This window comes from Anguilla anguilla, chromosome 4, assembly GCF_013347855.1.
Source record: "Anguilla anguilla isolate fAngAng1 chromosome 4, fAngAng1.pri, whole genome shotgun sequence".
Lineage (NCBI taxonomy): Eukaryota > Metazoa > Chordata > Actinopteri > Anguilliformes > Anguillidae > Anguilla > Anguilla anguilla.
In genome coordinates, this window is record NC_049204.1 from 6,584,472 (window position 1) to 6,607,234 (window position 22,763).

The 22,763-nt window shown below is 48.6% G+C and overlaps 1 protein-coding gene across 2 annotated transcripts in view; it reads right to left on the minus strand.

The window, feature by feature from the left end:
* Positions 1–21,754, minus strand: part of lingo3a (leucine rich repeat and Ig domain containing 3a) — a 38,430-nt gene extending 16,676 nt beyond the window's left edge. For both annotated transcript variants that reach the window (XM_035416427.1, XM_035416428.1), the window contains exons 1-2: positions 21,484–21,754; positions 2,589–2,721 (exon numbers count right to left, since the gene is read on the minus strand). The gene's annotated coding sequence lies outside the window, so the exon portion shown is untranslated. The remainder of the gene's footprint in view (positions 1–2,588; positions 2,722–21,483) is intronic.
* Positions 21,755–22,763: the final 1,009 nt, after the last annotated feature.

Sequence of the window (22,763 nt, forward strand, 5' to 3'; positions counted from 1 at the left end):
TCACCCGATCCTTTCAGCGGCTGAATGGACTCTCCACAACAGTAAAAAAATAAAAATAAATAAATAAAAACACACAAAGAAAAGAAAAGAAACGCTGTGGAATATATAATCTGGCCCTCTTTGTGTGATTTATTCGTCAAATGATACAGCACTTTTCATTTGAGCCCCATGCTTTAGTCTGTTGCAGGGCCGCACTTCTGACATGTGACCGTGTGTGTGATGCGTGATAGTCCCCATGGAAACTCACAGAGCACGTTCTTAGTCCTAGTGAACCGTCAGTTTGCATTGTAGTTTACAGACACGGTTTACAGATGCGATGGGGCACGCATTTGGAAGCTGTGAGCGCAAAATTTTGGTTTTATTTTTTAAATAATGTAAACATATAAATACAGATATAAAGAAAATAGATTGCCTCTTTATATTACAGATGCTCGTATCCAGAGCGCAACTTGACACAACTTATAATTTTTTTCTTCTTTTAGATACAGTAGTATCCAGTCATTCCCTAAACAGCTGGATTTATATGGTGAAGCAAATTCGCACAAGGCTACAACAGCAGTGTTCTACCTGGGAATCAAACCAACAGCCATTTGGTTACAAGCCCAGTTCCTTAACCACTACACTACACTACACTGCTACACCCCCTACAGTTTCCTCTTCTCTCATTGGTCATCTACTAGGAGGAGGAAGGGGACCCTACAAGCTCTGATAAAACAGCTATTTTCTCTGATTTTGCTTTGCTCTTTCCTTATCCTGCTCATGAGTGAACCACTGTGGAAACCTCACCTAACAAGCAATAATGAAGGCAGGAAACTAACAGAAGATGTGCTGTTCGTTTAGATTATGGTGGCTTCATTTAGACTACGTATTAGATTATATTATATGTATTGTTTTCAGTCCCAAAAAGATTAAATGTCCGGGTAAAAAAAAGAAGGATGTCTGGTCGGCCTAATTTAGACTGATCTGACAGCGCTGATGGAGCCCTAATGGGAGAAAACATCTGTGCAATAAATCAGACTTTTGTTGTCTGCAAACAAGAGTGCAGGCCTTTATGCTATTTTTATATCGCCACATTAGGTCAGCGCACCGTCGAATATTCAGGAGAAAATAAGCGCGCAGGTTTTACTCCAATTTTCTCTTCTCGTTTTGGGGCCCAGACTTCTGCCCTAAGCCAGTTAAAAATCGAGATCTGCGAGGGAAACGTTTCTGCACACCGAGTTGCCTCAATCCCTGTTTCTCCTAACGAGCAACCTGAAAATTATCGCTGATGCGCTACATTTTCTGGTGTTACATAAACACCGACGGTCTATTTCACACTTGACGGAATACATTTGCTCTCTCGGGACGCCGTACAGGCAGACACAGAAAACACAACTTGAACGTGTTCATGAGCTGCTGTACCTCATAGCTGATAAGCAGGCTAGCTCCCCCACATAGCTAAACTCTAGCTGCTGTGCTGGTCTATGGAGGCTGAATCTCCTGCACAGTCAGAAGCCGGATTGCATTCGATCCAGTCACACTTCTTGTCCAAATACATGGTGTCGACTTTGCCGCCAACAACCCGGTCTCTTCTCGTGAGGAAGACTGTGAAAGATGAGCACTGACAGCTCAAGCCTCTTTTTTAAAAAATCCCCCCCGCCCCTGCCCCTGCAATCCCGCCCCCGCCCCCCCCACACCACCCCACCCCACCCCAAGCCATTTCATGACAACTTTGGCAGTAATGCACCCTCTTATCTTACAGAGAAAATAAAAACTTCCTCATGGAGAGGGTGAGCTGAAACAATAAACCTTCCATCCTCAGTTGCTAGAGTACAGGGGTGTCCAATCTTATCCAGAAAGGGCCGGCGTGGGTGCAGGTTTTTGTTTCAGCCCAACACTACGCCTACGCCCACACCGATCCCTTTTCGTATAAGATTGCGACGTCCTGCCAGAGTGCCTATAAGAGTCAGCACTGGCAGCACGTGTGTTTTCAGACAAAGAGCGCCCCCTGGGGGTATGGTACTGCACATGTCATGGTCTTTACCCCAAGATGCTCCTACGGCAGTGGTGCCAAATCGTGTGACACAAACAGCAGAGAGTATGCAGGTTTTCATTCCAAACCAATCCCGACACGCGTGGATTTCACCTTCGAGCCGACAGGAGGGTAATAACCAGTGAAATCAGCAGGTGAAGTGACTGGTGGGAATATAAACCTGCATGCGCTGGAGTCTCCACTACACATGATTTGGCACCACTGTCCTACAGTCTGGCAAAGGATTGTGTCGACAATTGAGCCAGTTTGAACTGCCGCTTTCAAACGGAGCAGCACCAACACAAGATAATGATCCACAAGAACATGCAACTGACCATCGGATTATCAACAAAGCACATCCATAGAAGTTAGGTTAGACTTATCTCAGATCGGAGTGTCAACTTAATCCAGCTCACAGTTCAATAAGGTTCCTTCTAAAGTGAGGCTACGCATATCATTACCCTCAACACCCTCAGCCAATGGCACCGCTGCAAAGGAAGTGTTAGCACAGGAAGAGGCTTGATCGTGGAAATTACACATAGCGCCCTCTGGCTGGCTGGAGGGAGGACGGCTTTACCTGATCTGCCACAGCGGCCCCTGGCGCACAGAGTAGCGTGGTCTGCTGTGGAGAGATCCGATTGGCTGCGCAGGAGAAGGGCCCTTGTCCTCGGTCGGCTGTGATTGGGTGACTACGCCCGAGTCACGGTGCACTGCACGACAGGAGACAGAAGAAAGCAAAGAACAGTCAAAACTGTGGAAAAATCTTCATCTGCTAAATGCCTGTAATATAATGTAATGCATACAGGTTCAACAATATTTATTCAGTGTAGTTTTTAATACATTTTCCAATTCTTTATGTACTTTATTACACACATACGCATATATGATTATGCATATGTATGTAATAGATATATATACATATACATAGACATTTGCTCGATATGTGTGTATATATATATATATACGGGTGTATTCCAGAAAAAGGTACTTTTTTCAGAATATAGTGTATACATGATATATATGTTCTGAATTTATCTGCAGTTATCTTTTCGCCTGAAGAGTACCAGGAAGACGAATTGCTCGAGTGGGCCCGTATGTGTAATCTTCCACACCTGAGATAATTACTCATGGAGCCCTGGAGTGCCCTGGCCTGGTTTCCTCCAGGAGCTCAGTCATGCAAACCCAGCCTCACCCAGAGTCTGCTAACCAGCCCCGTACTGTGAGAGAACACCCCCACCCCCCACCCCCACAACCCAGCCTCACCCAGAGTCTGCTAACCAGAGCTGCAACCCCACCACCTGCTAACCCCCCCACCCCCCACCCCCCACAACCCAACCTCACCCCCTTCCCACCCCCAAACCCAAGGGCAGAGCAGCCACCTTTTTCAGTTTCCCACACTCCTTTAAGTGTCGTGTAATAGCTGTCCGATCCATTTTCTGATCCCTGGAACGGGACGAGAGGGGGGGGCCAGGCAAGGCCAGGCAGCCGGAATTTATCAAGAGGAGCAGGCTCAGCTTTCGGGAGCCAAAAAAAAAAAAAAACGAGCTTATGAGTACATCCCCCCTGCTCTAACTGTCCTTAAAGGCACTTCTGCTTTAGAGGGGGAGATTAGACTCCCCCCCCCCCCCCACCAAACTCTCAGCCGCCCCTTATCGGATTAATGAGCCTCATCTCAGGCTTAATATTGAGCCGAATATTCCAGCCCATAATGAGGCCCGCAGACTCAGGTGTGACTGATGGGGCTCGGCCAGCTGTAGTACGGGACCGTTAAGTGCAGAAGCGGGATGTTTACTTTTACAAAAAAAACACCCCCTCTCTCGTACCCTGTGATGCCGATCCCCTCACAACCTATTGTTGGAGCGGTGCTGATCCGGGATATTATTTTGTATCACGTTCCCCTAACTTGTGGGTAACTTTAAGTGGTGCATTAACTGTCTTAACGACTACTTGTATTTTTTCCATAGATCGCGTTGTTGCCATTCTGGTTGTTGCCGTTCTCGCTGTTAGTGTTAATCAGTTTAACCTCCAGGGTCCAAGTTGAACTATGCGGTTGTTCCCTGCACTTGGACCGGTACTTCTCTCTAGGGGTTTCATCATACTTGTTCCTGGTTATGGTTATACACTTTGTTGTACGTCGCTCTGGATAAGAGCGTCTGCCAATTGCCTGTAATGTAATGTAATGTAATGTCTTGTAACTTAACAGGTCACGGGCTCGATTCCCAGGTAGGACACTGTCAGCTGTACCCTTGAGTACGGTATAAAACCAGCGTTGTTGCTTCAGGATATATCCAGCAGTATGAATGGTTGGTAAATGCTATGTAAGTCGCTCTGGATAAGAGCGTCTGTTAAATGCCAGTGATGTAATGTAATATAATGGAAGGGCTGTATCATGGTCCACCTGTAGCCTGCAGAGCATCCCACTGCAGTGGAACAGGATTCCCATTCATCCTTTATTAATCGTAACCTTGATCGTTCACATTGCAGCACAGTCAGTCACCATGGGACACTCCTTATTTTTTAAAATAACTTTGTTTCCTGTAGTCTCACCCACTCAATGCTCTGATGGTAAGAAAAGGAAAAATATAGGTCAAGCGTTCCCAAATCTCTCTCTCCCTCTCTCTTTCTCTCTCTCCCTCCATGAGTGATTTTTTGGCAAAAAAATGTTTTTTTTCTTCAGTTTCACATTTTCTAAAACCTCTAATTTAGACTGCAGCCCGACTTAATTTCAAAATATTGAATCTCAAAGCTTTTAGCACACTGACAAGTCAAAGAAACTGTGTGCCCATCATGATGAATGCAGAGTGTTTCACAAGTGCAGCCTTTCATTCGCCTGTCAATGGAAGTCGATGGAAATGGATGTTGATATGAATGACAATGTAAATCCTGTTACATAAAGCTGTAAAATTTGCATGTTACATTATTACATTACAGGCATTTAGCAGACGCTCTTCTCCAGAGCGACTTACACAACTTTTACATAGCAATTTATATTGTATCCATTTATACAGCTGGATATATACTGAAGCAATTTCGGTTAAGTACCTTGCTCAAGGGTACAACGCCAGTGTCCTTACCCGGGAATCGAACCTGCGATCTTTCGGTTACAAGCCCAGTTCCTTACCCACTGTGCTACACTCCGTTCCTTATGGGTTCCTTCCCGACCAAACTCAACCCCGGGCAACTCAACCGCACTTTTGGAAGGACTGGTGCGGGACAATCAGAAGCGATCTCCACTTTTTTCTTTTCTTTACGGCAGGGCTGCCCATACCCTGTTCCTGGAGAGATCTGCCGTCCTGTTGGGTTTCACTCCAGCCCCAACAAAGCACACCTCATTCACCAGCTAGAGCAGGGCTGCACAACCCTGTTCCTGGAGAGGTCTACCGTCCAAATGAGTTTTCACTCCACCCCTAATTTGGCACACTTGATCCTACTTATCCAGAGTGAATTACATAGCACATGGGGTGGCAGTGTAGTATAATGGGTAAGGAGCTGGGCTTGCGACTCACAAGTTCGATTCCCAGTCCAGCACTGCCGTTGCACCCTTGAGCAAGGTGCTTAACAAGTGCCAGGTACAACCTGCATTATATGTCCAGCTGTATAAATGGATGCAATGTGAACGCTATGTTAAAAGTTGTGTAAGTCACTCTGGATAAGAGTGTCTGCTAAATCCCTGTAATGTAATGTAATGTAATGTAATGGCAACTCAATCAAGATCTCTAGCTGTTGAGTGCATCGTTAGGGTTAGAGTGAAAACCTACAGGACGGCAGATGAGTTGGGCTGCCCTGCTTTATGCGAACAGAGCACTATTGTAATAGTGACTTCAGTGAGATTAGCTTGCAGTTAGGGTTAGGGTTAGGGTTGGGCTTGAATCACACTAATTCCACACAGTACTGAGGTGCTTCCTGGGACTGTTCCCGTTGCTGTATTTCGTGGAAAACACACATGGGTTTCAGTTCAAATCTCAAACAGCTATGGCTCCCACCACGACTGACAGCATCATCGGCACCTTATGGCGACCTGTTGATTGGACGCCTCCCACAGTGGCCCCGCTAGGGTCATTTTTGCTGACACCAGGCATAATTTGTTTATTTGAATAACCTGCTGCTGCTCATGCTGGAGTGCCTTTGATGAGACCAAATTAAGCTGGATAGGCAGGTGGTAATTTAGATTGTTAATGCAATTTGGAGGGCTGGAAAACATCGGCACATGATTCCGTAGGGGGTTTAAGAAAATGAAAAATAGTATAATTGTATTGCACACAATTAATTTGCTGAAATGATTTTAATCATATTTTGGTGACAGCACTGCACGCAGTGCCAAGAAGACCCCTTATTAAAATAGAAACTATCCCGTCTGAGACAACAGAGATAAAGAGAGAGAGAGTGACAGACAGAGAGAGAGAGGCAGATTAAAAGAGAGGATGACAGGAAGAGAGAGCAAAAAAAGAGCAAGCAAGAGAAAAAGGCAAAAAGAAAAAGAGAGAAGGCCGAAGAGAGAGAGAGAGCGAGAGGGAGAGAGAAAAAACAGAAGGCCAGAGAGGGAGAGAGAGAGAGAAAAAAAGAGAGAAGGCTAGAGAGAGAGAGAGAAAAGAGAGAGAGAGAGAAAAGAGAGAGAGAGAGAAAGAGAGAGAGAGAGCTAAAAGCACCCAAATCATGAGAGAAGAACAACCAGGAGAGAGTGGGCAGGAGAGTGCAAGAAAAAAATATCCAATAAAAAGAGTGAGAATGAGATTAGAACGGCAGGGTGGAGATTAGACAGGACACACTAAGATAACAGGAGAACAAAGGAGAAATGCATCCAAAGGGAGGCGTGAAATGTCTATAGAGCGGTTTTCTGCTTTGAGTCTGAACTGAAAGGTGGTGCTCGACATGCAAGGAGAGGGGACAGCGTGGGCAGGGATCTGAAAGGGAAAGAACAGCAAGTTAGATTCAGCAGAGAGAAAGTGTCGGTTAGGGACTGAGCAAAAAAGACTGGCGAGTGCGTTGATTCAAAGTGAGGAATGGCGTGGAAACAGACCTAAAGGGAAAAAAAGAGGGGGAATGTGACAATAAAGGAAGGAGCAGAAGGAGCAGTGGAGCGCATGTCCTCATGCGGATGGAGGGATTAAACGATAAAAAAAGAGGGGGAGGGAGAGACTGAGTGGGCTGCAGGTACGTATATGCGGAGTCAGCAAGATATTGAGCGGCAATCTATGATGTAGGAGCGTGTGATGGGAGTGAGGTGGACGGGGGGTGAGTGGGGAGTGGGGGAGAGGGGGGGAATGGGGAGTGGGGGGGAGGGGGGGCAGTGGAGAGTGGAGGGGGAGGAGGGTGAGTGGGGAGTGAGGGGGGAGAAGGAGGGGGAGGGGGTGAGTGGGTAGTGGGGGGGGGTGAGTGGGGAATGGGGGGGAGGGGAAGTGAGTGGGGGGTGGGAAAGGGGATTGACAGCTTTTCATTCCATTTTCTTCATTCCAAACCCCCCCCTCCCGGGGTAAGACTATCCTGTCTCAATATGAATAATCTCCCATAAGGCACTGCTGATGTGTGGAAAATGTTAACCGCTCCATTCCATTAAATTCAAGGCGCATTTGCGGGGAGAGAAAAAAAAAAATCACTGAGCCTATTACTTGCAGCTCGGGGGGATGAGAGGGGCGGAGCCGGCGGAAGCAGTGAATGATGGGAAGGGAGAAGGGAAGCATGTCGGTGGGTGATGGGGGAGGGGGGGGTGGGGGTAGGGGGGCGGAGCGGGGATGCTCTCCACTCCACTTGTCAAATCGTCACCCAGGAAATCCCTGAGAGCGAGCTTACGGTGAGCTACGCCGAGCTACGACTGCTAGCGGCCGTTTTGGAAGAATGCGTGCTCACTGCAGGGTGCGGTGCGCTAGGCTTAGGCTCGCCGGAGTCTGTCACCGAGCCGCCCGTCCGTGTGTGCGTAACGCTATGCGGTGCGGCGCTTTTTCCAACCGGACGCGTTCCAAAAAAACTGGAACCGGATCCGGGCCAAAGGAACGCGGAGCGGAAGCAAGCGTGAACATTCCGACTGTGGGGACCGCTGAATCCGAGCCAGAGTGCGGTACGATACTGTACACGCTGTCCCCCCTCGGAAACACGGTCCTGAACACTGATGGTTTCCAGGGGGGACCCACTGAGCACGCATGGCGTTCTGGCACAGCCAGAAAGATCTCGATCAGTTGAGGTTGCAGAAAACACGCCTTTAAGTTCTCACGTAATTGTGCACTTTCGCTTACTGTAACACAACGTAATGCAGGCTTGGCATTTGTTTTTTTTGTTTTTTTTTTCCATTTGCTCTGTCACTGAGCTCTTCGTTTTTAGTTTCAGTGACAAGGTGAGGTGACCACGCTTTCAGCAGGTAGCACCCCAGTAATATCAGCAGCACAATGAGACAGGGGACAACTGGGCTGAGTGAGACCCTCTTTCACTGGTAATGGTTTTGACCAGTTTGTCCTGACAGCTATGGCCAGCACCAAGGGGAGGGTCACCACACCAAGGACTAGTGCTAGATACACTATCCCAGAGGCCCATTTGTTCTCTCGAATCACTCACTCTCTCTCTCTCTTTACCCCCCTTATCCTCTTTCTGTCTATCACTCTCTCTCTCTCCATCTTATCCTCTTTTGGTCTCTCCCTCTCTCTCTCTATCTTTCTCTCTTATCCTCTTTTGGTCTGTCTCTCTCTCCCTCTCTCCCTCTCACACTCTCTCTCACACACACACACACACACAAAACCCTTCATCGCAAGGGGTCACCAGCTGACAGGGCCGGGTGCAGCTCCCACAATGCCTCTGCAGAAGACCAGAATAGAATAGCTCCCCCCCCCCCCCCCCCCTCCCCCCCCCCCTCCCCCCCGCGTGCTATATTTGAATAAACAGGACACAGAAACATTCAGATCCCCGTTTGACTTTGGCAGGATTTAATTTTTGACCTCGCTGTGTGACGGAGCGTAACATGCTCGCCATGGCAACAAACGCGGAACTGCTGGTCATTAGCACGGTGTTAATGGCCACGCCCGCGCCCTTTAGCCAGCGAGGCCCCGTACATAATCAGGCGCTGCGTGACGATCTTACAAATGATCATCTCCGGCAAGAGGCTCGCTCGCAACGTACTGTACTGTATATTAGCATAGCGTACATTCAGATCTTCACACTCTCTCTCTTTCATACACTATATATATATATACTGCATATAGACAGAAAAATAACACATTGCAGGAAATGTACACATCTTGCTCACGCGCAAACATACACATTCTGCACGCATTACACTGAAACCGTATCCAGGAAGCAAAGCAATGCCAGTAACCCAAACTGTCGTATTTTCTTCGATTTACCAGGCTGAAAACTGACCGATTCCCCAGAAGTGACGGGGGAGACACTGCGCGTGAGAGGGGGGTTTTCGGAGAGAGAGAGGAAGCGAGGAATGACTTCTGGCGGCCCTCGGGTTTTAAAAATAGCACGATTGGTGTCCGAGTGAATTTTCGATCTATGTGCCTTTTTTTTTTTAAATGACAAACTATTCAGCCGAACCGAGGATGCGCGGATTGTGAGGAAATGCCCCAGAAACCCCAGATTTGATTTCAGCTGACGCAAGAAAGGAAGATCCTGAGAACCTAAAGCGTGTGGGCTCTGTACACAACCCCAAGGAGTACCGAGATTAAGACTAACCCAGCTAACACAAAAACGTTCTCACAGTGATTATGCTGCAAGCGAATGGCAATGCTGTAACATCGACAGAACATTCCCGCAACACTGTGGGAACATTCTGTGTTCGCCGGCAAGGACACTGGCAGCAGGGGTGTGTCTAAAGGGGTGGCACGGGGTGGCACCCCCCCCCCCCCCGAAATATGATTGGCCTCCCTGGTGCCCCCCTCCCAACCCCATTGGGCTAGAGTACTGTCAAACTGACAATGCCCAGCCATTGCTTGTGCAGTGCCACTTTTCATGCAATACCACCTGTATTAGGGCACGGGGCACTTCACAAGACCCTGAAAATCATGCCCAGTGTTTTTCAACACTGTATTTATTTCTGATAGAATTTTGTGATTTCCCATGGGCCCCCCCCCCCCTCCCCGACTGGTTCTTGGTCCCCCCCTATGCCACCTCATTTAAAACATCCTGGAATTGCCCCTGACTGGCAGGAAGTACGGACAGATCTCCTTCCTGCTGGCATACAGACTGGCGAATGAACAGCTACGACTTCAGGTTTGGAGTGCTTCTGTGCAACGTGTCTGTCACTATTTGAATTAGAATTATTTCCTGAATCAACTGAATTGAAAATGGCACATTAAGCAACCTCACGGACAGGTGAGTAGCTGCTTCAGTTTAACCCAACATGCATCAGCTACATTTTCCTAAGGGAGCTCATAGTCTTTTTTAAAAAAATGGAAAGCGCTATCTGCATAAATATATATTATTTATGAATAAGATGTATTGTACATGTGCATAATCACAAAGTAGGTGCCTTCAAATATTATCTCGCTTATTATTCTGCCTCTGGTGGGAAATATGCAGACTCAGCAGATGCAAATCAGGGGACGCGGTTACAACTTGTGATCATCGTCTGAATAATAATATTTTATTTTTCCCCGTCGTCAGAGGCCAAGCCCACGTCTTACGGCGGGGCAGTTCAGGCTCCCGCGCAGCCACTTCTGGGGGCTTCCTCTCAATCGTAAACATTACGAACGATGATGGGATGAATCGGAATCAAATCCTGATGAAGGCCGGCGAGGCCTTTTTTAGACGGCGCGTGAGCGATCGCCCGACTTCTCCTCGAGCATCTCGTTTATGAACCGCAGTTATTTCTCTCTCTCTCACTCTCTCTCACTCATTCTCTCTCTCTCTCTCCCTCTCTCCCTCTCTCTCTCTCCCTCCCTCCCTCTCTCTCTCTCTCTCTCTCCCTCTCTCTCCCTCTCTCCCTCTCCCCCTCTCCCCCTCTCTCTCTCTCTCCCCTCCCCCTCTCACTCCCCCTCTCCCTCTCTCCCCCTCTACCCCTCTCCCTCTCCCTCTCTCCCTCTCCCCCTCTCCCCCTCTCTCTCTCTCTCCCTCCCTCCCTCTCTCTCCCTCCCTCCCTCCCTCCCTCCCTCTCCCTCCCTCCCTCCCTCCCTCTCCCTCCCTCCCTCCCTCCCTCCCTCCCTCTCCCTCCCTCCCTCCCTCTCCCTCCCTCTCCCCCTCTCCCCCTCTCTCTCTCTCTCTCTCTCTCCCTCTCTCCCCCTCTCTCCCCCTCACTCCCCCTCTCCCTCTCCCTCTCTCTCTCTCTCCCTCTCTCTCAGGGTTGGGTCCCCGCCAGGCCGAAAGCTCATTCCGTGTCCATTAGGGAGAAACGAGCGCGCCCGTAATTGAGCCAGGCGACGAGGAGACGGAGGCTGACTGCCAAACCGATTTAAGCGCGGAGGTAAGTAATTGGCTGTACCGCTGTTTTAGATGAGGCGCTTCTGGACGAGAGAAACGAGAGGGTGTTGGGGTGGTGTTGGGTGAGGGGGGTGAGGGGGGATTGGGCAGGTGGGGAATTGTCCGTGGGGGCACTGTGAAGGTGGTGCGCTGTTCAAATCCTTCCCCGTTGGGAGCAGGAGTCAGCTCATTTTTGCTCTGAGAAACAAGAGGGTGTTGGGGTGGTGTTGGGTGAAGGGGGTGAGGGGGGATTGGGCAGGTGGGGAATTGTCTGTGGGGGCACTGTGAAGGTGGTGCGCTGTTCAAATCCTTCCCCGTTGGGAGCACGAGTCAGCTCATTTCTGCTCTGGCACTCGTCACCTTGAAGAGAGAGCGGTACAGGGATTTGTCGTAACTCCCTCCTGTAATGAACAACCCCCCCCCCCCCCCCCCCGGCCCCCCATTCAGACTGTGCCTGCTCCCCTGCTCATCTGTCTCTCCGTTGGATGACGAGTCGTAGCGCTGCAGCGAGTTCACACACTTAAATCACCCAGGAAAACAGGAAATAGACGAGACCTTTCTCCGTGTGTAAATATGACGCTCGTCGATAATGCTGACACAGAGGTATCGGCAGACGCACCGCCGCCAAGCGACGTTAAGCAGTTTACACAAGACACTTTCGGGTGGGTGTAGATCTGTCAGACGTGCAGTTTTTCTCCCCCGTAGTGAGCTAATCCCTACTACGGTATGCTGCTCACAGACTAGAACTGCGCTGAGGAAGACTCAGATACCGCAAACCTCCCCCCTTCCTCCTCCTCCTCCTCCGAATGGCTGCGTTCCCCTCTCCCTCTCCGCTACTCCCGCTGAGCCTCATAATCATCGTTTCAGTGTCGGAACGTCGCTCCAAGCCCAGCGAACCCGCTCGATACCGGGAAAGATATCTTTCTTTTTTCCGTCGTCTTTATATTCCGATACCCTTTCTCGGCGCGTTAATTTAACTTTGGCTTTTGAAGCAGCTGCCTTATTCAATTATCAGCCCGGTTACTTCGCGCCGAGCAACGACGCGGCGAACGAAATGGAAAACGCTCCACTTTTCCGTTATTTTATTTTTTTTCCCCCTCTCAAGCGCGAATACAAACACCGAGCGCAGCTCTCTTTACGCACACAGGCCTCCCCCTGCTCTATCAGCCTTGAGAAATGACAGTTATTGATTTTCTAGGCGGAGTAGCAGAAACACAGCAGCCTCCCGATTTATGGTGTGATCTCCGTGCTTTCAAAACATGAGAGGCAAGAGGAATTTGAGAAGTTTGAGTTTGTCGACGGAGACGTCAGGTTCGCACCTGCGCTTTTAGAGACCCCCGTTCTTCTGGGCACTGTTTACTTTACGACGAATCCGTTTGTTACAAAACTGTATCTGTACAAAACTGTATGAAGATAGATCCATTTCCCTAATCTCATCGCTGTACATGGTGCATGTCAAAAATATGGGGGGTGGGGGGGGAAAGAGTGTTTTAGATGACAGCTTTACCAGATAAACCTCAACTACTGTTGCGCGGCAATTTTCTGATTTTGAAACTACAGTTTTACCTGCACTGCAGGTGTTTGATGACCGTGTGTTCTCGTGGGTTCTGAACAGATGGTGTAGAGCGCTGGTGTTCGTACCCTTGAGCAAGGCACGTGACCTGAATCCCTTCAGCGGCGCATCCAGCTGCAGAAAACCGAAATTGCTCTACTGTGTTGTCAAAAGGCGAGTGTGATAGGTCCACGGTCCCCACGGTGGAGGCCGGCTGCTGCCTGGGGCCGGGAGGCCTGAGGGGCCCCCCGAGGGCTGAGTTTTGGGAGTTTTCCGGTAACACGATGACAGTGGAAGTCTGCCTGAAGGACCCCAAGGGAGTTTCTGCCAAGGAGCCCCCACGCCCCCACCCCCCCCACCCCCACCCCCCCAGCTGCCTGCCGCCCTGCCCCTCCTCCCCCCTCTCCAGAATCAGCTCTGCATGTAGACCAGGTACAGAGGGGCTCTGCTAGTGTGCTATGAACAGTACTGACCAATTCTGAACAAGAGAGTCACAAACCTCACTTTTCAACAGTGTATACAACACCATTTAGTCCATTTAGCTAAACCTCATATACATCTGGTGATAGCCTTGATTGGGATATGGGTTAGAAATTCACATATCTGTTCACAAACTGCCCCTACTACTATTATTATTGCTTGGAGAAAAACACTTTATTAAACAGGTTTTTTTTCCCCCCATAAGGTATATGTCACAATTATTATTAACGGATGTTATGGTCAAATGACACCAAAACTGTGCTTTTTGGCCATGTACTCCAGCACTGGATTTGGAGTTAGGAAAAAGGACTCATGTTAAAAACAATGTCATACATGCAGTGAAATATTGTGGCCGATCTTCGGAGTTATGGGGTTGTTTTGCATCCCCTGGTCCTTGTTAAAATTGATGGAATCATAAACTTCAGCATCTATCAAGACATTTTGGCCAAAGACTCGGTTTCCTCTGCCAGAACGCTTGGAACTTGGCTGCGAATCGATCTCTCGGCAAGACGACGATCCCATGCATAAATCAATCAAAGAAATGGTTAGCTGACCACAAAATGATTGCTCTGCAGTGCCAATTTTAGTCGCCAAGGCTTGAACCCGAATCAAAAACACTGCGGTTTGAATCGAAGACAGCGATGCATGGTCACGGACCAAAGAATCTTGAAAGATTCTATGTGGAAGAAGGGGGGGGGGGGGGGGGGGGGGGGGGGGGGGGGGGGGGGGGGGGGGGGAAACAGGAAACGGGGGTGTGAATATTTGTGACACTTTTTTTTGGGAGGGAATACATTTACAATGTGGGGAAAAGTGTTATCTTGGTTAATTCCACTGAAACATTCTGGAAGTAGGATATTTTGTTTTTGAGAACTGAAATATAGCTCAGTACCTTCCCTATTCATTTCACGCAATCTTTTTTTTGTTCATTTATGGAGGGCGTGAAATAATTCAATTAGCGGAGAGCTTCTAACCAGCAATAGCCAGACAACCTCGCGTTGCATTAAACCAGGAGTATAGCTGGAGTGACACAATCACCGAGACACTTACATAAGCCTCCACGAGGAAAGGGCTCGGTATTTCCGACTCGTGGAAGCTATTCTGAGCAAACATTAAAAATTCAATTTATCTGATACCGGCTGCTGGCAGTTTGGGATTTCGTTAGGAAGTCTGGGCAGATTCTGTGGCAGGTAATGAAATCCCCGGCCTTCAAATCCAGAACATCAGAGGACACCGGGGAGGGAGCTGGCTGCTTGTTTGACTAAAAGCTGAACCTTAAGTGGAATGACTTATTGAAGAACTGGCTAGAGAACAGATCTACATTGGGGTAAAATTTAAGATCTGGAAGTTGACACCCCCCCCCCCCCCCCCCCCCACACACTCTGCCGTCTACCCCGTGCCCCCATCCCCCGTTCCAGAAAACCAGGAACACGGACCTGTGGACACTTGAAGAGGGCTCATCTGCTCAGAGACTGGTGGCGCCCAAATTTCTCAGGCCCCAAACCCACTCGTGTGCAACAACAAATATAACAAAAAAAAGATTAGGCTGTTCTGCCCTTAAGACACTTTCGGTGCGAAAGCAGGAGCCAAGAAAAGAAACAAAAAAACGCGCGGAGAGTGGAGACAGACTAGATTACGAACTCTCTCTCAGCCACCTGTGCCCACATGATTTCCTGCCTGACTCAGACACGTAGGGCAGCTAAGCTCTCTGGCCCAGGAGGGGAGATTAAACCTCCCTGTGGAGGGGTGGGGGGTGGGGGGTGGGGGGAGCCATTGTTTGTTTCGCGTTAGCTCTCAGACTTTAATAACGTCTTACATTTTTTTTCCCTCTACAGACGCCTCTGGATGAGGTAATTTAATTAATAGAGGATTTTGCAGCGGGGTAAAGATCCGATGCAGTGCGTAATTTGGCGACCTTCAACCGTTATGTGACCCCGAAGGGCAACAGCTAGCTGGGCAGTTGTCGTCTCCGCAGGACTAGATTAATAGGGGCGGTCCTGAAGACCACAAAATGGACGGCGCCCTTCACAGAATCAGACTCTCGAGGGTCTGATTTACCAAGACCATTGGCGGATGCAAAACCTTTTAGCACACGCAAAACTAATAACGCGATCAGTGATTGGTGCAATGCAAAGACCATGACCAATCATTGGTGAATCAGACTCTAAGTGTATTCCCAGGTACGGTTGCAGGGGATGGGTGGAGCTGCGGGTTCTTGTGGGTCTAACTGCCCCATGGTGTCTGTCTCAGTGCCTCCATCATGGCTTTCAGCTGGGGGGGGGGGGGGGGGGGTTGTGTATTTTGTGTATTTCCTGGCCCCAATGCAACACGGAGATGGCTGCAGCAAGGTAGGGTTTGAGCACAGAATGCTGCTGAGATCCTCTACTCGCTCTCTCTGTCTCTCTGTCTCTCTCTCTCTCTCTCTCTCTCCCGCTGTCTCTGTCTCTCTCTCAATTTCAATTTTCAATTTCAAAGTGCTTTATTGGCATGACAAATATAGGCACTTGTGTTGCCAAAGCAGTGGTTATAACATACAACTATATACAGTTAATCCGTTATATTAAAATAAATAAAAATAAAAATAAAAATAAAAAATATATACAAAAATATCAGTAAGTGATGTTAGGTGTGTGTGTGTGTGTGTCTGACTACTGTGTGTTATGTGCATGAGTGAATATTATGTGTCTGCTTGTACGTGTGTATGCTGTGTGTAAATTTGTGCATGAGGTGGTCACACATTGTCCCTCAGAGTATGGCAAGAGAACACAAATTGTGCTGCTAATATGCAGCAGCCTTTTTCTTCTCCTAATAGGTAGGGTAATCTATCGTCATTGGGTATATCATTGAATTGGGGACATTTCTGGATTATTTTTTGGTAGAATTTTTGGCGAATTTGGTCAAATTTTGTGCATTCCATTAGGAAGTGTTTTTCCGTTTCAATTTGGTTGCCTTTGCATTGTTGGCACAATCTATTTTCTTCTGGCAACCATGATTGTCTGTGCCTGCCAGTTTCTATGGCTAAGTGGTGCTCGCTGAGTCTGTACCTCGTCAAGGTGGTTCTCAGTTTTTTGTCAGTAACTGTGGTCAGGTAGTTCGCTACAGCATACTGTCTTTTTAGGGCCAAATAACATTTCATTTTACTTTGCAATTTTGTTTTAGTTTCCCAGTAGGTTATATAATTCTGTTTCAGCTGTGTTGCAATTTGGTTTATTCTAATTATGTTCGTAGTTTTGTTCTGATCCTGAGCAGGTGAGGTGTTAGTGTGTGTTAGTGTATGTGGGGAACTAAGGCTCAGGACCAGCTGAGTGAGGGGATTGTTTGCTTTGCTCAACTCTTGGTATTGCAGGGCTTTGTATTGATGTGAGTGGGGGTCACTTTGTTTTAGGTGCTTCCAAAATTTGATTGACCTTTTTTGTATTTTGATAAGTAATGGGTATTGGCCTAATTCTGCCCTGCATGCATTGTTTGTTGTGTTTCTATGTAATTTCAGGATATGTTTACAGAATTCTGCATGCAGGGTTTCAATTGGATGTTTGTCCCATTTGCCAAATTCTTGACTGATGAGTGGACCCCACACTTCACTGCCATAAAGAGCAATTGGTTCGATTACAGCTCCAAAGATTTTAAGCCAAATTCTAATTGGAATCTCTACACAAATTTGTCGTTTTATGGCGTAGAAGGCCCTGCGTGCTTTCTCCCTTAGTTCATTCACTGCAATGTTGAAGTTTCCTGTAGAACTGATTTTTATCCCTAAATAATTGTAATTTGAGGAATGTTCAATGTAGTGTGTTCCTAACATGAATTTGTGTTTTGTTCCCTGAGATCTGGATCTTTTTTGGAATGTCATAATTTTAGTTTTGTTAAGGTTTACTGCCAGGGCCCAGGTCTGGCAGTATTGTTCTAGCAGGTCTAGGCTTTTCTGTAACCCCTGTTCACTGGGGGAAAGGAGAACCAGGTCATCTGCGTAGAACAGGCACTTGATCTCTGAGTTGTGTAGAGTGAGACCAGGCACTGCAGCTTTTTCTAATATGTTTGCCAATTCATTAATATAAATATTGAAAAGAGTTGGGCTAAGGCTGCAGCCCTGTCTTACTCCACGTTCCTGAGAGAAGAAATTTGTTCTTTTGTTGCCAATTTTTATGCCGCATTTGTTCCCTGTATACATTGATTTTATTAGATCATAGGTTTTACCCCCTACACCACTTTCAATAATTTTGTAGAATAACCCTAGATGCCAAATAGAATCAAATGCTTTTCTAAAATCAATAAAGCAAGCAAATATTTGTTTTTTGTTTTGGGTTACATATTTCTCAATTAGGGTGTGTAGGGTGTAAATGTGATCAGTTGTGCGGTGATTTGGTAAAAATCCAATCTGACTTCTTCTCAAGACATTGTGTTTAGTAAGGAAGGTTAAAAGTCTAGAATTTATGATACTGCAAAGTACCTTCCCCAGATTACTGTTCACACAGATGCCTCGGTAATTGTTTGGGTCAAATTTATCTCCATTTTTGAATATTGGTGTTATAAGCCCATGGTTCCAGATGTCAGGGAAGTAACCTACACTCAGAACCAAATTGAATAATTTTAGGATGGCCAGTTGAAATTTTGTGCTTGTGCATTTTAGCATCTCATTTAAAATACTGTCAGGTCCAGATGCTTTTTTAGGTTTCAATTTTTTAATTTTATCTTTAAGCTCTTGTTCAGTAATCGAGAAGTCCAATGGATTTTGATTATCTTTAATAGCCAATTCAAGTTCCTGCAATTTTTTATTTATATGGTTTTTGTCAGGATTTGCTCCTAATTCCACTTTTTTAAAAAGTGTTTGAAAATGGTTTGTCCAAATATCCCCATCTTGTATAGCTAATTCTTCTTGTTGTGTTTTTTTCAGATTTTTCCATCGGTCCCAAAATTGGGACCGACGGTCCCAAAAATCTCTCTCTCTCTCTCTCTCCCGCTGTCTCTGTCTCTCTCTGTGACTCAGCCTAGAGAGACTATGTTTCTGTCTCTCTGTCTCGCTCTTGCTCTCTCTATCTCTGTCTCTCTCTTGCTGTGTGTGTGTCTGTGTGTGTGTATCTGTCTGACTCTCTGTCTCTCTCTTTTGCTGTCTCTGTCTGTCTGTGTGACTCTATCTATCTATGTCTCTATCTCTGTCTGGCTTTCTGTCTCTCTCGATCTCTGTCTTTCTGTCTCTCTCACTGTCGCTCTCTCTCTCTGTCTCTTGCTGTGTGTGTCTCTCTTTCCGTGTGTGTATGTGTGTGTCTAGCTGTCTGACTCTCTCTCTCTCTCTCTCTCTCTCTCTCTCTCTCTCTCTCTCTCTCTCTCTCTCTCTCTCTCTCTCTCTCTCTCTCTCTCTCTCTCTCTCTCTCTCTCTCTCTCTCTCTCTCTCTCTCTCTCTCTCTCTCTCTCTCTCTCTCACTCACTCTCTCTCTCTCTCTCTCTCTCTCTCACTCTCTCTCTCTCTCTCTCTCTCTCTCTCTCCCTCCCTCACCAGCTTCTTCATGCTGTTTTCTGGCATCGTGTTAATTTATCAGAATGGCAGCGGGCCGTTGAGAGCGGAAACGCCAAGTCACCGTTCGAGCCTCGTTAAAGACAGGGGGGGCCGTAAGTCACCTCATTAAGCTTCGATGCCAAAACCGCACACGCCCTCCAGCTTCCTCGAGCGCTGCGTTTCCACGAGCGCGGAGGAAGCGGGGGAAACGCAGAGCGGCTGAGAGAGGGCTCGTCCGCGAGGGGCTGAGCGCTTCGCGAGAAAACCGGCGCCGCTCCACCTCGACTCCACGGCCGAATGTCACAGCTTGCCAGAGCCCCAAAGGAAGACGCAAAAGAAGAAGAAGATGATATACTTTATTGAACCCCGTGGGGTAATTTGTCCTCTGCATTTGACCCATCCTAGTTACCTAGGAGCAGTGGGCAGCTGCTTCTCTCGTGCTGCACCCGGGGACCAACTCCAGTTCTGAGGGAAGTGCCTTAGTCAAGGGCACCTGCAGGAAAGCACCTAACATGCATGCATCTTTTTGAGTGTGGGAGGAAACCGGAGTACCCGGAGTAAACCCACGTGAACACAGGGAGCGAACATGCAAACTCCGCACAGAGAGGCCCCCAAGCCGAGATTCGAACCCTGGACCTTCTTGCTGTGAGGCGACAGTGCTAACCACTATGCCACCGTGCCCGCCCTCTTTCGCCAAAGACACGTTCGGCTCGGACCGTCAAGACCAGATCCCTGTCTGCATGACCTTCCTTGAGACTTAGGATACACATTCGAAAAGCGAATGCTGTTTACACGACAAAGAAAAGGTACGAAACTAAAATGAAGCGAATAAAAAAATATATATGTTCTTCTGTGTGGTGCTACACACACTCCACTAGTGCAACTGCATGAGAGAATTCTATAGACACTACTGCAATGTTCACCGTGATTTCATTCCAGCTGAAGTGGAAAATAATTGAGTGTTGCAACAGATGCACGTTACAGAGGAAGGACAAGCGTAAGCCAGAGTACACATTCTCACCCAGCCAGGGGCTGAACGCCCTGTTCAGACCAGAGGAGATGGACCGGATGGAGCTCCTTGAGCATCTCCTGGTCAAACCAAGATTTGTACCCTAACAGAAAGCACTGTCTTATGCCAGCTAACTTGTAGCTCACTATCAACACTATCCTACTCTGGCTACTCTGTAGCTGACCAACAATACAATTTTATTCTAGCAACTCTGTAGCTAACTAACTGCACTGTCCTACTCTGTGGCTGACCATCAACATTATTCTATTCTAGCAACTCTGTAAGTTACTAACTGCACCGTCCTACTCTGCAGCTGACCAATAACACTATTCTATTCTAGCAACTCTGTAGCTTACTAACTGTACTGTCCTAGCGGCACTATACAGTTCTACTCTGGTTACACTCCCAGCACTGTTCTGTAGATGCTGTAAAAGCACACTAACAGCACTGGCTACTCCAAAGCACAGTAAGCAACAGCCTGCCTAGATCCTCTGATCTCCAGATCTCAGTGTTACCAGGCTGGTGCCCCCTTGACGATAGATAGTGTTCTGCTTTTTTTTTTTTTTTTTTACAGCGTTAATAAATCCATACTGGAAACCCGACTACAGCAACACTCCCTCTGCAGCCAGCTCTGAACTAGAGCTGTAACATCGCGTTTGAGCACTGAGGACAGGTTTATAGCCATAGCAAAGGCTCATAATATCTGTGTAGCCAGAGACTGGTTAAAAGGCTTACCCCCCACAGGATTATCGTCAACTGTGAATACGTTTTTTTTTTTTTTAAAGCAGGCATCATCCACTAAATTCATTCCAACAGCTAAAAGAAGCCTTTTCCTACATCGCTGCTCAAGTACTCCCCAGGAAAAGCTGAAAGGAACATAATAACATGCCAAATTATAATTGGAAGCAGAACGAGGTTGGGGAGAAAAAGTTCTCCCCCCCCCCCCCCCCCCGGATCCTGTTCCTCCCTCCCTTCCCCCCCCCCCCCAAAAAGCATGTTCCCTTCTCCGAGTTTCGGGTGTCACATTGCGATGGGGATCACGGGACAGCCCGGGGGGGGGTGGGGGGGGTGGGGTGGCGAAAGGTAGAACGAGGAGCACGCAGGACGGCGCGGGTGGACGGCGTCTCGGCAGTTTAGCGTTCGTCCGCGGATCGATGCGAGCAACGCGGCTCGTTCCGCCAGCGGCGGGTTCGGGGATAATTAAGTTCCGCTAATTGCGGGGGCTGCGCCCGGAGGGTGGCACAGACTCAGAGCGGGCGCCGCGGTAAACAGGTGGCGAGTGCGGGCACGTTCACAGGTGTCCTGTCTGCACTGCACTGCCCTGTTCCCTGCTCCTGCTGCTCCTGCTCCTGTCCCCTGCTCCTGCTCCTGCTCCTGCTGCCATCCCCCCCTCAAAACTCCCCCAAGCCCGAAGACTCCCCCCCCCCCCCCACCACCGGACACTTCCCCCCTACCCCGTCTCGGCACCTGGCCGGTCAGGTGGTACCCCTGCGTTAAACGGTATGGGGGAGGGATGCATGCATTCCAGGGCTCGTTCGCCCGGAGAGCGAGCGAGCGGGACTCACCTGGGACTGAAGCCGGGGCGGCTGCCTCTCCTCACACCTGGGGTCCGCGTTCGGCACTTCCTCTCGGTGCGTCCGTGTGTCCCGGGGTGTCCGGGGGTCCGTCCGTGGGTCCGTCCCGCCTCCTCTGGGTGCGGGCGCGGGTGCGGGTGCAGGAGTGGGTGCGGGTGCGGGACTGCGTTGCAAGCCTGGCTCCTCGACTTCGCCTCCCTCACTGAACGCACCGCTCCCTCGTACCGCCGCTCAGCGCACCGATCTCAAACCCCCCCCTCACCCCCCCCCTCACCCCACCCCACCCCACCCCAACCCCCCCCCCACTCCCCTCCTCCTCCCCTTCACTCACTGCCTCTCTCCTGCGTGCGTCCCACCGCTTCTACCTGCACAACACACAACGCGCGCTCACAGACACACACACACACACACACACATACGCGCACACACACACTCACGCGACCAAAAACAAAACAAAAATCCTCCCTACACCCCCCCCCCCTCCTTTGTCTTCCAAAATTGAGCCCGAGGGTGGTCTCCGGGCGGGCTGCGGAAGACAGCTGTCTCCAGAAGACAGCGTTCGGCGGGAGGCTACCGCGCGCACGCTGTCTCTCTCTCTCTCTGTGTACCAGAGTCTGCGCCCGGGTGTGTGTGTGCGCGCGTGCGTGTGTGTGTGTGTGTGTGTGTGTGTGTGTGTGAGAGAGGGAGAGAGAGGGAGAGCAGGGCTGCTGCCTGCTGGAGCTGCTCTGTATTTCTGCCTTTTGCTGCCTCCTCGGCAGCTCTGGCCGTTTAGCTTCACAACTCGCTCCGCTGACAAGGCGAGGGGGGTCTTAGGGATCCTCTCGCAAGTGCGCAAAGGGATCAAAGGTGTAAAAAAGAAAAAAAGAAAAAAAAAAACGAGATCAGTGCGGTTAAGATGCGAGTATGAAAATTAAATAAGTATTTGCTGAAGCCTGAGGCTTACTCTTCTCTTCTGAACAAAAAGAGCACATGTCTAAAATGTGTCGTTTGTGCGATGTCGGGGTGCGCATTTCCCACGGTTGTAAACAATATTCTCACACTCCCTTTTCCCCAAAATTCCACTGCTCATACATCCAGCACCATACCCACCATCAAGACAGAGTTCTGGCTGAACATAAAAGGAAGGACAGATAAATATGATTGTGAGAGTAAAAAAACAACAATGGGGGAGCGAGGGGGTGGGGGGAGGTCACACAAGATTATAAATGGGGGAGGGAGAAGCCTCAGAGTGCTATAACCACATATTACAGACACAGATTTACAGTGAAATG